General features: G+C 42.5%; 1 protein-coding gene across 1 annotated transcript in view; it reads right to left on the bottom strand.

Moving 5' to 3' along the window:
• The window catches only part of RASSF3 (Ras association domain family member 3), an 87,102-nt gene that overhangs the window by 31,515 nt on the left and 42,285 nt on the right, over positions 1-13,302 (bottom strand). The window lies entirely within an intron of this gene.

The following is a 13,302-nucleotide window of genomic DNA, read 5'->3' on the forward strand; positions in this document are numbered from 1 at the left end:
TGGTAACCTTCTCCACAGCCCCCCATTTCCTGCAGACCTGCCCCCAGCCCAGCTGAGCCTCCGTATCTGGCTCCCCTACCCATTAACGGGCTTCTACCATACCCTGCACCAGTCAACACTCCTGAGCCACTGTGGATCTCAATTACTTTTGCTCCCACTTTCTTGCTTTTCTGTCCCCACTTCTCAATTTTCATGTGAAAAGACAAATCTCTTTGCAGACACTGCCAACAAAAAATATTTTCCTTTCTTTCTGCTTAGTAAATGAACCAATTTTGGCATTCAATAAATATTTGTTCAGCACCTAATACTGTGCAAATAGTTGTGTCAGGCACTGGAATACAACAGTGAACAGAGGACAGGTTCTGCCCTTCAAGGCCTAGGTGGGACATGTGGGACAGTGGCAGGATAAGCAAGGGAGCACTGCAAGGAAACACCTTGGGAAGGTTCCCTGTAGGAGGAAGTATCTAAGCTGGAAACTGCTTTGCAAAGTATTCTGTTAGAAAGTAAAGCCATTCTCAGCTTTACCTTTTAACACCCATCAAACATGTTATCCAGAAAGATAACAAAGTACACCAGAATAAGAAGTCACCTAATGGGAGGCTTTGGAAAACCAGAGTACACAGCTCAAATCTGCTAATTTTAGACAAACAGAAAATACTTCAGTAAGCATGCTACTAAAGGGTATTTTTAGAGTCTGTTTCAGTTAACCACTCTGAACTCCTCAGTAGTTCAAAAAAAAAAAAAAAAAGCAAGCAAAAGAAACTATTTCAAATCTATAGCAAGTAAAAAATTATCTTCCTTCTTCATGCCTAATTTCTTTCATCCTACAACAGAAAATAAACAATCAGCATTCCATAGCTAATTCCATTCTACGCCTAACCACCTTATTTACTTAGTACTTGGGGAAGAAAGTTGACTACAGCTGTTACTTCTCATTGCTTATCTTGAGAAAACACTGAACAATGTAAAGCACATATGAGCAATAGGCAATAAATTAAGCACAAAAAAGCATGGCTCCATAAAAAAGTGATCATTTAACATAACTTTTTCCTTTCGTTACTTTCTAACTCTCAGTCTCACTAAGCCTCAGTTTCTTGTCAGCAAAATGAACATAAAAATACCTGCCCTTTGAGGGCCCTTGTTCATAGTAACTGAGATAACACATGGAACACTTCACTATATCTGGCTGGCTACCATCATCATTACTATTACTACTACTATTGATGAAGGGCAGGCAAGCTCCCAAACTGGGGCTTAGCCCAGGAAGATTCTCGACTGCACTTAGGAAAGAGCTGAAGAGTGACCCTGCGGTAGAAGGAAACTGCTTTACTGATGTGACAGTGTTAAGCTCTGTGACTGCTCCAGAACAGCAGCTCAAGGGCAGTTCTGCAGTCATATTTATGTCCACTTTTAATTACATGCAAATTAAGAGGCAGGTTAATCAGAAACTTCTAGAAAAAGGGTGGTAACTTCCAGGTTGTTGCCATGGAAAGGGGTGGTAATTTCCAGGTGTTACCATGGCAATGGTAAACTGACATGGCACTGGTGGGCGTGTCTTATGGAGAGGTGCTTTCATCTCTTCCATTTCAGCCAGTCTTCAATCTGGTCTGGAGTCAAGTTCCACCTCCTACCTCACTAATAGCATTTATTATCAAACTTGGTGTTTAATAGTAAGTTAAAAATCTAACAGTAAAAATTAATGTGTATCAATTAAGCAATCTGACTGGAGACTTTCAAAATCAATATTAAAAGTGAATAAACTCTTTCTGACTGGTGCCAAATCAATCATTTAATTTTAGCATCTACATTATGCTAGACACACATACTAATCCATTCTGTCACATGAACCTTGCAAAATAATAACAATTATTTCCCAAAAGAGAAAATGGAAATGGAGAGACTAATCTGCCCACATTTTAAACAACTGGTTGCGAGAGGCACTGAGATTCTAACCCAGATCCATGCAACTCCTACAACCCTTCCACTACATTGTCTTTCTGATTTTAGACAATGATTTAGCCCACAAAATACTACGACCAACAGAGAACTTCATACCTTTTCATCCTGGAACTCTGACTTTTTAGAGGTGGAAGGGTACAATTCTAATATTTTTCAACAGAGACCTATTATTTAAATGACTTAGCACTATTAAACTGAAGTACAAATACTATATAGAGAACTGAAATAATTAGTAATAGCCTTCAACAGTTTTATAAGTATAATTTTTAATACCAATAATAGGATCCATATTCCTGAAACTAAAAAGCAAGGCTAGCAGCCAAAGACCAATGCTTATGCTGAAGGAACCAGAGATGACCCCCCAAAATCAGAGCTGTCTTCTATAACTATTGAGTAATTTTGTGATTTGGCTTCATTTTTGTTTTTTGGAAAGTGCCTGTGCACATTTAAATTAAAGTGTCTTACACATTTAAATTAAATTTCATTTTTTTAAAGACAAAATCCAGGTGGTGGGGGAAGGGGAGATTGGGGAAGAATTTCCCTTTTTACTTTGTGAGCCCTGAAACTGATTTTATTTTTCATAACTGAGAGATTGCTTCTGTAGTACACAATAACATGATGTTGAAACAGAACCTATGAGACTTAAGGAGAACTGGTTGACTTAAAACATATACCAGGGCTAGGCGTGGTGGCTCACGCCTGTAATCCCAGCACTTTGGGAGGCCGAGACGGGCGGATCACCTGAGGTCAGGAGTTTGAGACCAGCCTGACCAACATGGAGAAACCCTGTCTCTACTAAAAGTACAAAATTAGCCGGGCATGGTGGCGCATGCCGGTAGTCCCAGCTACTTGGGAGGCTGAGGCAGGAGAATCGCTTGAACCCAGGAGGCAGAGGTTGCAGTGAGACAAGATCGTGCCACTGCACTCCAGCCTGGGCAACGAGAGTGAAACTCCGTCTCAAAAAAACAAAAACAAAAACAAAAAAAAAACCATATACCAGTTTCTTCAATCCATTGTTACAAGCAGGCTAACAACAGATCATTAGCTAGAGAGGAAATCAGACAGATGATTACTGACCTTCTTGAGATGAAAGAGTACACGAGAAACTAATTACTAAACAGTTTGACAAATGGCCTGACTGCTGTACACAGGATGTTGTATAACATTTTGTAAAGCCTGTTGTTTTTGGAAGTATTTATGGTAAGCTTTCTTAAAAATTATTAGGGTAAATACTTCTGAAATGCAGCATTTTTTTAAGCTTTGTTATGTCTATTATGATTTTTCATGGTGAAATTTTGGTACTGAGATGGGCATTCTCTGTACCTTGATAGTACCACTCCGAAAGCAAAGAACCGTGACTGACAACAGTCAAGTTGTGGATGAAATGACCAGGAACGGAGAATTAAGTATGTAAATCCCAGCTTCACAGGAACTCTTCTCATAGTGCTTTTCTGACTAAAATTGCTGTTTACCAGGTCTCTGAATGTTGATGCCTGACTAATTAAGTCATTGCCCAAATCAGTTTTCCCCTTGCCCCATCAATATGTTCTCTTGCATATATTGGTGTGCTGCCATATAAAGTAAAAAATTGGAGATATTCTATATTTCATATATAGGTTTATGTATTGTTGGATGTTTTTGTTGTGCTCTTTTGGACATAATAAAGAATTCTCTGTTGAGACAAAAAAAAAAAAAAAAAAACAAGGCTAAAACGTAGTAAGAAATTGCAGGATGGCCAGGGGCGGTGGCTCACACCTGTAATCCCAGCACTTTGAGAGGCCAAGGTGGGCAGATCACCTGAGGTCAGGAGTTCAAGGCCAGCCTGGCTAACATGGTGAAACCCCATCTCTAGCAAAAATACAAAAATTAGCCGGGCATGGTGGCGTGTGCCTGTAGTCCCAGCTACCCGGGAGGCTGAGGTGGGAGGATCACTGGAACCTGGGAAGCAGAGATTACACCACTGCACTCCAGCCTGGGTGACAGAGTGAGACTCCATCTCAAAAAAATAATAACAATTGCAGGTGTAAACTGCACAGAATAAGCTTGCATCCCTGATACGTATATTTTTCCCAAACTCAAATTTTGTCACTAACCTAGATATGGTCAGAGTTTGGGAAATCATTATATTCTTTTTTTGTTTTCCCCATCAATTAGCATGCACCACACCTTTACTAGATTTCTTACCCTTTTCCCCCTTATCTAAGTACATTTTAAGGAATCTGACCATGCTTTGAGAATGTGTTTCTTCCTTTTGCCTATTGATCCACTAGATAGTAACACAAGAAGGCCTTTGTTATGTACACATCCAAGATTCCTGCCTTAAAATATATTCCTCCAAAATGGCCTAAGGGAATGAAAGGGTGAGGGGGAGAGAGAGATCAAATTATGTGCATGCTCCAAATTTGGCACTTACATAATTATTAATACATAATTACTGCTTCTAACACTGAACACTTTTTTCCAAGAACGTGGCCCTTCTAGTTTCTATTTAAAGCCCTGAGTTTTATAACAAAAGGCACAATGCATTATATGTGTTAATAGCTAAAATTTATTGAATGCTTAGCACTATTCTAAGCACTCTTCATGTATATCCGAAGACATCTCCCGCTGACCCCCTTAAATACACACACTCTTTCCCCCTCAAATCCTAAGCCTTGCTGCTGGAGCCCTCATTCCCAGCCAGGCAAGATCCAGAATCCACCTTCTTCCACAGACACCGTGCCCCAGAAACAACCAGGGAGTCCCACTTCAACACGGGATGGAGTCTGGCCCCCAGCAGGAGCTTAAAGACACATTTCACACAGAAACAAGATGCAGCTACAATCACTCATTATTCCCAATATTCCTTCTCAACACACATACACACGCAGAGAACATGGAAGCTTTATTTGCTTCTTGGCAGTGACCACTAATCTAACATATATCTAGGCATTTATCTTGTTTTTGTTTCTTTGAGACAGGGTCTCACTCTATCACCCAGGCTGGAGTGCAGTGGTGCAATCACAGCTCACAACAGCCTCTCAACCTCCCAGGCTCAAATGATCCTCCCACCTCAGCCTCCTGAGTACCTGGGACTACAGAAAAGCACCACCACGCCTGGCTGATTTTTTTTTCTTTTCTTTTTTTTTTGTAGATACAGGGCTTCACCATGTTGCCCAGGCTGGTCTCAAATTCCTAGACTCAAGAAATCCACCTGCCTCTGCCTCCCAAAGTGCCAGGATTACAGGTGTGAGCCACCACACCCAGCATTTATCTTATTACCTACTTCCCCAACAAGAATCTGAGCTCCACAAAGGCAGGGATTTTTTTTTTCTCTCTCTCCATTTTTGTCTCCAGCATCTAGAGCAAGGCTTGGCGCACAGCTGGTGCTTAATACACTTTTTTTTTTTTAAGAGATGGGGGCTGGGCATGGTGGCTCATGCCTGTAATTCCAGTACTTTGGGAGGCCGAGGTGGGCAGATCACATGAGGTCAAGAGTTCGAGACCAGCCTGGCCAACAGGGTGAAGCCCTATCTCTACTAAAAGTATAAAAATTAGCCAGGCGTGGTGGTGGGCACCTGTAATCCCAGCAACTCAGGAGGCTGAGGCAGGAAAACTGCTTGAACCCAGGAGGTGGAGGCTGCAGTGGGCCAAGATCAAGCCACTGCACTCCAGCCTGAGCCACACAAGAGACCCTGTCTCAAAAAAAAAAAAAAAGAAAAGAAAAAGAGAGATGGAGTCTTGTTATGTTACCCAGGCTGCACTCAAACACCTAGGTTCAAATGATCCTCCCATCTCAGCCTCCCAAGAAGCTAGCTAGGACTTCAATACACATTTTTGAATGAAAGGAGCAAACAGGGTTGTGTGAGCATCATATCCATGGAAAGAACCCCCCGCACCCCTTTTTTTTAGAGACAGGGTCTCACTTTGTCACCCAAGCTGGAGTGCAGTGGCAATCACAGCTTATAGCCACCTCAAATTCCTGGGCTCAAGTGATCCTCCCATCTCAGTCTCCTGAGTAGCTAGGACTACAAGTGCCACACTGTGCCCAGCTAGTTTTTTAATTTTTTGTAGAGACAGCCTGGTCTCAAACTTTTGGGCTCAAGTGATCCTCCCGCCTTGGCCTCCCAAAGTGCTGGGATTACAGGCAGGAGCCACCATGCCCAGCCCAAGAACCTGCCATGTACCAGGTATATCAGATCATTGTGTCTAAGCATTGTTATTACCACTTACATATGAGCAAGCCGAGTTTACTTACGGCTACGGCTACCATTTGACTGAGGCCAGGATCTGAACCCAATGCCTTTGGCACTAGGGCTCTTTCCTTCCACAAAACACCTTCTGATGTGTCAAGCCTCAACTTGGAAACAGACCCTGAGAGCAAACGTTCACAAGAAAGGGGTGTTCTATTATATTAACATGAACCACTGAGCTCAAGTCTCACAGATTCAGAGGAAAGCTCGTGCGCTCCAGTGGGAAGATGGGAAGTTGATGGGGAGAGATGGCCATGTGACTCCCTGCCAAAGCCTCCAAATTCAAGGGATCACAAGAGGAGGCAGGAAAGGACTACTAAGCATGAGACAAGTCAGCAGAACAAAGCTTGCTTCTGACTCAAAGCAAAACCAACAGTCACGCTGAAAATAAATTTTTTTTCAAAAGCTCCTCCATTTTTTCCAATTTCCAAGTCTTCTGCATTGAGTATACATTATTTTAGCCATTGGGAAAAAACATGTTAAAAAGAAATGTCCCTGCTTTTATAGGGAAAAAGCAAATGATAGTCACTACCTTTTTTCAAAAAAAGATTTTGTGACCTTTTCCTTAAAGGCCAAGAAATCAGAATTATGTCAAAGTATTAATCTTCCTTATGAAACACAAAGTTGTATTTGTCCCTCATAGCACCAAGCCAGATGAAAGCAGCAGCTTTCTCATAATACTGGGCAATACAGACTTCTCAGTGTACACACCCTTACATACAATGAGACAGCTCTTTAAAGGTGCCTTTAGAGTGCCTAGTATAGTGGCTCCTGAATGTAAATGGTTAATGATGATGGAATTGTGAGAAAGTAAAAAGAAATACCACTTTCAGTACCATTATTGTCTACTTGTTTCCAGCAACATTAGGTTAATAATTATTAGCATCTCAGGATGGGCATAGTGGCTCACACTTGTTATCCTAGCACTTTTTGAGGCAGAGGCGGGCAGATCACTTGAGCCCATGAGTTTGAGACCAGCCTGGGCAACATGGTACGCGCTACACACACACACACACACACACACACATATATATACACACACACACACACACACACACACACACATATACATACACTAGATGAAGTCTCGCTCTGTCGCCCAGGCTGGAGTGCAGTGGCGCAATCTCAGCTCACTGCAACCTCCACTTCCCAGGTTCAAGTGATTCTCCTGCCTCAGCCTCCCGAGTAGCTGGGATTACAGGCATGCACCACCACGTCCAGCTAATTTTTGTATTATTAGTAGAGATGGGGTTTTGCCATGTTGGCCAGGATGGTCTCAAACTCCCAATCTCAAGAGATCTGCCCACCTAGGCCTCCCAAAGTGCTGGGATTACAGGCATGAGCCACCATGCCCAGCAACATTATTACTATTAGCATTTGATTTTTCTACATTTCCTTTCAAATTATGCTCTATTCTATTAATAGACTGTTGCAAACCTCTCCCTCCCCTCCCTCAGCAACAGGAAAACAAAGACTCTGATTTATTGTAAAATTCACAGACAACCCTTGAACCAAAATAAAGCAGTCCACAAAAATGGACCCCTCTGTATCCTAAAGCCAACTTTTTGGAGTATGCTCAGACCGCCTCGGAATTCACCACCAGGGCTAGGAACCCTGTTCTTCCATGTTTGTCAATTTGCTCTGACCTTGTCATTAGTAAGAGAATGAGGACAGTACAGGTTCCATTTAGGAGAATAATCTTATCAGGAAATTACTTTATATCTCATACTGTGCTAAAAATATCACATCCTTATCCCTACACTTCACCTCTGACTCCACCTCTCTCTCACCTCCTCCCACCAAGTAAAGAATTTATGTAACAGATGAAGGTTGCCTCTGAGAATGATCTGTTTAAAAACACAGGCAGGACCATGGAATGTGTATGAAACTAGAGTCTCTGGGCTCTTGGTCACTGACCCACTGGACTTTAACATGTCTCCTCCACAATTTGTTCTTTTTTCTGATGCTCAGGCTGGAGTGCAGTGGCACAATCATGCCTCACTGCAGCTTTAAACTCTTGGGCTCAAGACATCCTCCTGCCTCTGCTTCCTGAGTAGCTGGAACTACAGGTGTGCATCACCATGCGTGTCTAATTTTTTATTATCTGTAGAGACAGCGGTCTCGCTATGTTGCCCAAGCTGGTCTTAAATTCCTTGAGCTCAAGTGATCCTCCTGCCTCAACCGCCCAAACTGTTGGGATTACAGGCGTGAGCCATCATGCCCAGCATAATTCATTCTTTTTTTTGAGACAGAGTTTCACTTTCAGCTCACTGCAACCTCCACCTCCTGGGTTCAAGCAATTCTCATGCCTCAGCCTCCCAAGTGGCTAGGGCTACAGGTGTACGCCACCACACCTGGATAATTTTGTATTTTTAGTAGAGACAGGGTTTCACTATGTTGTCCAGGCTGGTCTTGAACTCTCAGCCTCAAGCGATCTGCCCGCCTCAGCCTTCCAAAGTGCTGGGGTTACAGGTATGAGCCACTGTGCCTGCCATAATTCCTTCTTATTAAATTTACTTTCACTAGTTTAGACAGTGCTCCATAAGCATGTTTTGTTTTGCGTTTGTATTTGAATCTCCTCCATGGCTGTCCCATCAACTCCTTAAGACCCTGACTATGTCTCTTATGTTGCCTTGGGAAACTGTAGTCAGCGGAAAACCTCATGCTGATGGGCTCCTCACCAAAAGCACACAGTTCCTTTGGCACCAGGAGGATCTTCATTCCATGAAGAATTTTTAGGCTATAAAAAAGTCTCATTCTTTTAGAGACACTCTGGCTTTAAAAAAAAATATGTCTGTGAGTATCAAGTCTCACCCACATGTTGATTTTACTACTTTAAATTAGGTTTCCAGACATCTGACGGGCACTCTCCAAGTACTACCTAAATAACACCACCCACACTTCTACCACAGGGGAGCACAATGCAAGCCGACAATTTATTTATTTTTTGGAGACAGGTTCTCGCTCTGTCACCCAGTCTGGAGTGCAGTGGCACAATCAACACTCACTGCAGCCTCGACTTCCTGGGCTAAAGTGATCCTCCCACCTCAGCCTGCACCACCATGTCTGGCTAATTTTTTTTGAAGTTTTATAGAAATGAGGTCTCACCCAGGCTGGTCTTGAACTCCTTGAACTCAAGTGATCCTCCTGCCTCAGCCTCCCAAAGTACTGGGAAATGCTAGGATTATAGGCATGAACCAACACACCAGGCCCTGACAATATTTTTCAAGCAAATGTATCTTTGCCAACCTTCCTCTGGATTAAAAGCGCCTTGGGGGCACAGTTTTATCCTGCTCCTGTGCCAAGGCACTGGCATTTCTGAAACACAGGAGATGCTCCATGGGTGACTGGTGGAAGGACCAGAACGAAGGGAGCAGGCAGAGACCTGCCCTGGGCATCCTCATCGTCCCCCTCACACTCAGAAGTCAGGCGCAGAGGCAAGACTACTAAAAAGGGTGCCTGGCCTGGTAGACAATCCAAATACCCTGGTCCCACCCTCTCTTTTCATCAAAGTTATTTTACTATTCTTACTTTTTAAAAATTTACTTTATTGTGATTAAACACAACAGAGAATTTACCATTTGAATCATTTTTCAGTATATAGTTCTTCGACACTGAGTTCATTCACAATATTGTGGAACCATCACTACCATCCATCTCCAGAACTTTTTCACCTTCCCCAGCTGAAACTCTGTATCACACCCAGCGCGGTGGCTCACCCCTGTAATCCCAGCACTTTGAGGGTGGGCAGATCACTTGAGGTCAGGAGTTCGAGACCATCCTGGCCCACATGGCGAAACCCCAACTCTACTAAAAGTACAAAAATTAGCCAGACGTGGTGGCGCGTGCCTGTAGTCCCAGCTACAAGGGAGGTTGAGGCAGGAGAAAATCGCTTGAACCTGGGAGACGGAGGCTGTAGTGAGCCAAGATAGCATTATTGCACTCCAGCCTGGGCGACAGAGCAAGACTCCGTCTGAAAAATAAAAGAAACTATACTATTAAACACTGACTCCCTACTTCCCTGTGACTACCATTCTACTTTGTCTCTATGAATGTGGCTACCCTAGGCACTTCATGCAATTGTAATCATACAGTATTTGTCCTCTTAGTGACTGGTTTATTTCATGTAATGTCCTCAAGATTCATCCACATTGTTACATGTCAGAATTTTTCTCTTACTTTAGACTGCTACTTTAATGACAGCCTAAAATGGTCCACAAATTAAGGGACCAACATCAGGAAATCCCAGATATTCCTTCAGACGGGCAGGCCCATTTCTCTGGTAGGTTTTTGCCTGATGGGGCTTCGGCCTGGTATGATTTTTTTTTATCTCTGAGTTTATAGACTCAGGCTTGTGTAAACAACTTTCACTGCACAAAGTCAGGGCCACTCAGCATTTCCCCACTGCCAGAAGATAAGAGTGTTTAATGTTCTTTATCTTTCACTGCAACTGCTTTAGGGGATCTGGAGAACAGAAAAAGGTAGAGAATCACAACTTTGGAATCTTTTTCAGCACTGCAAATTCATTAGCAGCATTTTTTAAGCATCACTGAGATATACTCACATAACATAAAATTCACCCATAAGTATACAATTAAATGGTTTTACTATATTCGCAAAGTTGCACAACCATCTCTATTTTCATCAACCCACAAAGAAACCCCAGGCCCACTAGTAGTCACAGCCCCATAGCCCACTCCTGCCCAATAATATGATTTTAAGCTTTATAATCTAGCTGACAAATATTCGTATACTCCTACATGTCCCACAGTACTTAAGAGTCCAATAAACACATCCACTACTATCAAATGCATATATACGTATATCACAAATACCCTAAAAAATAATTCTTTCTAGTAAACCTCATGTTCAGAAATTGTCATTAGGAATATCCCAATTAACCTGAGATCTAAGGGGGGAAAAAAGGATTTATAATTTTTTTTTTTTTTTTTTCTGAGACAAAGTCTCACTCTGTTGCCCAAGCTGGAGTGCAGTGGCACTGTGTCGGCTCACTGCAACCTCCGTCTCCTGGGTTCAAGCAATTTTCCTGCCTTAGCCTCCAGAGTAGCCAGGATTACAGGTACCCACCATCATGCCCAGCTAATTTTCATATTTTTAGTAGAGACAGGGTTTCACCATGTTAGCCAGTCTCGAACTCCTGACCTCACGTGATCCGCCCACCTCGGCCTCCCAAAGTGCTGGAATTACAGGCGTGAGCTACTGCACCCGGCCCAGATTTATGATATTTTTAAGACTAGATGTATGCTCCTGAAATGGTAGCATTTTTTTTGTTTGTTTTGGTTTTTATCTTACACAATTAAAACAATTTAAAAGAAGTAACAGTGACTAAGATATGCATTTCAAGACCAGGCATGGTGGTTCACACCCATAATCCCAATAATTTGGGAGGCCGAGGCAGGAGGATCACTTAAGGCCAGGAGTTTGGGACAGCCTGGGCAACATACTGAGACTCTGTCTCTATTTTTTGAAGAAAAGAAGAAAAAAAATATATATGTATATGATATGCATTTCAGGAGAGGGCTCTCCTTTAGGACATCAGGACTCTCCTTGCTGTCTCATGGGCAAACTATGTCTGTGTATCTGCTTTATGCAGATTCCTGCCTCTCTCTTATCAAAGAAACCATGTACAGAAGATTACACAACACTTCATTATGTGTATGTTTGAAAATCCTGATGTTGCATCCTCTTAAATGAAGCAATGAAGACAGAGGATATCACAAGCCTTCAAAAAGGTAAATTATTTACTTATCACAGACAGCTAAATAATAACTAAAAACTGATGAGCATTACATGGATTTGAAAACCTCTACAGATCTGTAACAGTGCAGCTTAGAGGAAAACCTGTACTTCCTCCATAAAGCAGTTTTGAATTAAAGCTCTCCCCTTGCACTCACTCCACTTTGGAGCGCAGTGGCCCACACTGTAAACCCAGCACTTTGGGAGGCCAAGGCAGGAGAATTGCTAAAGCCCAAGAATTCAAGACCAGCCTAAGCAACATGGTAAGATTCCATCTCTACGGAAAATTTTAATTGACATGGGAGTGCCAGCTACTAGGGAAGCTGAGGCAGGAGGATCACCTAGGCTCAGGAGGTCGAGGCTGCTCCAATGAGCCATGTTTGCACCAATGCACTCCAGCCTGGGCAAGACTCGGTCTCAAAAAAAAAAAAAAAAAAAAAGATACTGCTGAATATTGATTTGTGTCCTCCCAAAAATCATATGTTGAAGTCCTAACTCCCAATAACTCAGAATGTGACCTTCTCTGGAGACAGGGTCTTTATAGAGGTCATCAAGTTGAAATGTTAAGGCTATCAGGGTGGTTCCTAATGCAATATAACTGATGTCCCTATGAAAAGGGGAAATTAGGCTGGGCGTGATGGGTTGGTCATGCCTGTAATCCCAGCATTTTGGGAGGCTGAAGTGGGAGGATCACTTGAGGTCAGGAATTTGAGACCAGCCTAGGCAATACAGTGAGATCCCCGTCTCTACAAAAATTTTAAAAAATAAAAAAATTAGCAAGGTCTGGTGGCACATGCCTATAGTCCCAGCTACCTCAGGAGGCTGAGGCAGGAAGATCAGTTGAGCCTGGAAGAGCAAGGCTGCAACGATTCACGATCACACCACTGTACTCCAACCTGGGTGGCACAGTGAGACCCTATCTCAAAAGAGAAGGGGAAATTTGGACACAGACATGTACAGAGAGAAGATGACGTAAAGATACTGGGTGAAGACAATCATGTATAAACCAATGAGAGAGGCCTGGGACAGATCCTTCCCTCCTAGCCCTCAGAAGGAAGCCACCCTGCCAACATCTTAATCCAGGACTTCTAGCCCCCAGAGCTTTGAGACAATACATTTCTGTTGTTTAAGCCACCGTGTTTGTGGTGCTTTGTCAAGGCAGCCAAGGCAAACTAATACAGACAAGACTTTACATGTAAATAGAATTATACTGCAAATTATATACTGAAACAAAATCAACATTTCCCAAGTTCCACATAATTAGAAAATAATAAGAGTATGATTACTGCAGTAACCACTACATAATTCCATCATATATTCAAAGAACTCTTAGAAGCAAGATGAAGCAAAAAAC

This window comes from Hylobates moloch, unplaced genomic scaffold (genome assembly GCF_009828535.3).
Source record: "Hylobates moloch isolate HMO894 unplaced genomic scaffold, HMol_V3 SCAFFOLD_13, whole genome shotgun sequence".
In the NCBI taxonomy this organism is placed as follows: domain Eukaryota; kingdom Metazoa; phylum Chordata; class Mammalia; order Primates; family Hylobatidae; genus Hylobates; species Hylobates moloch.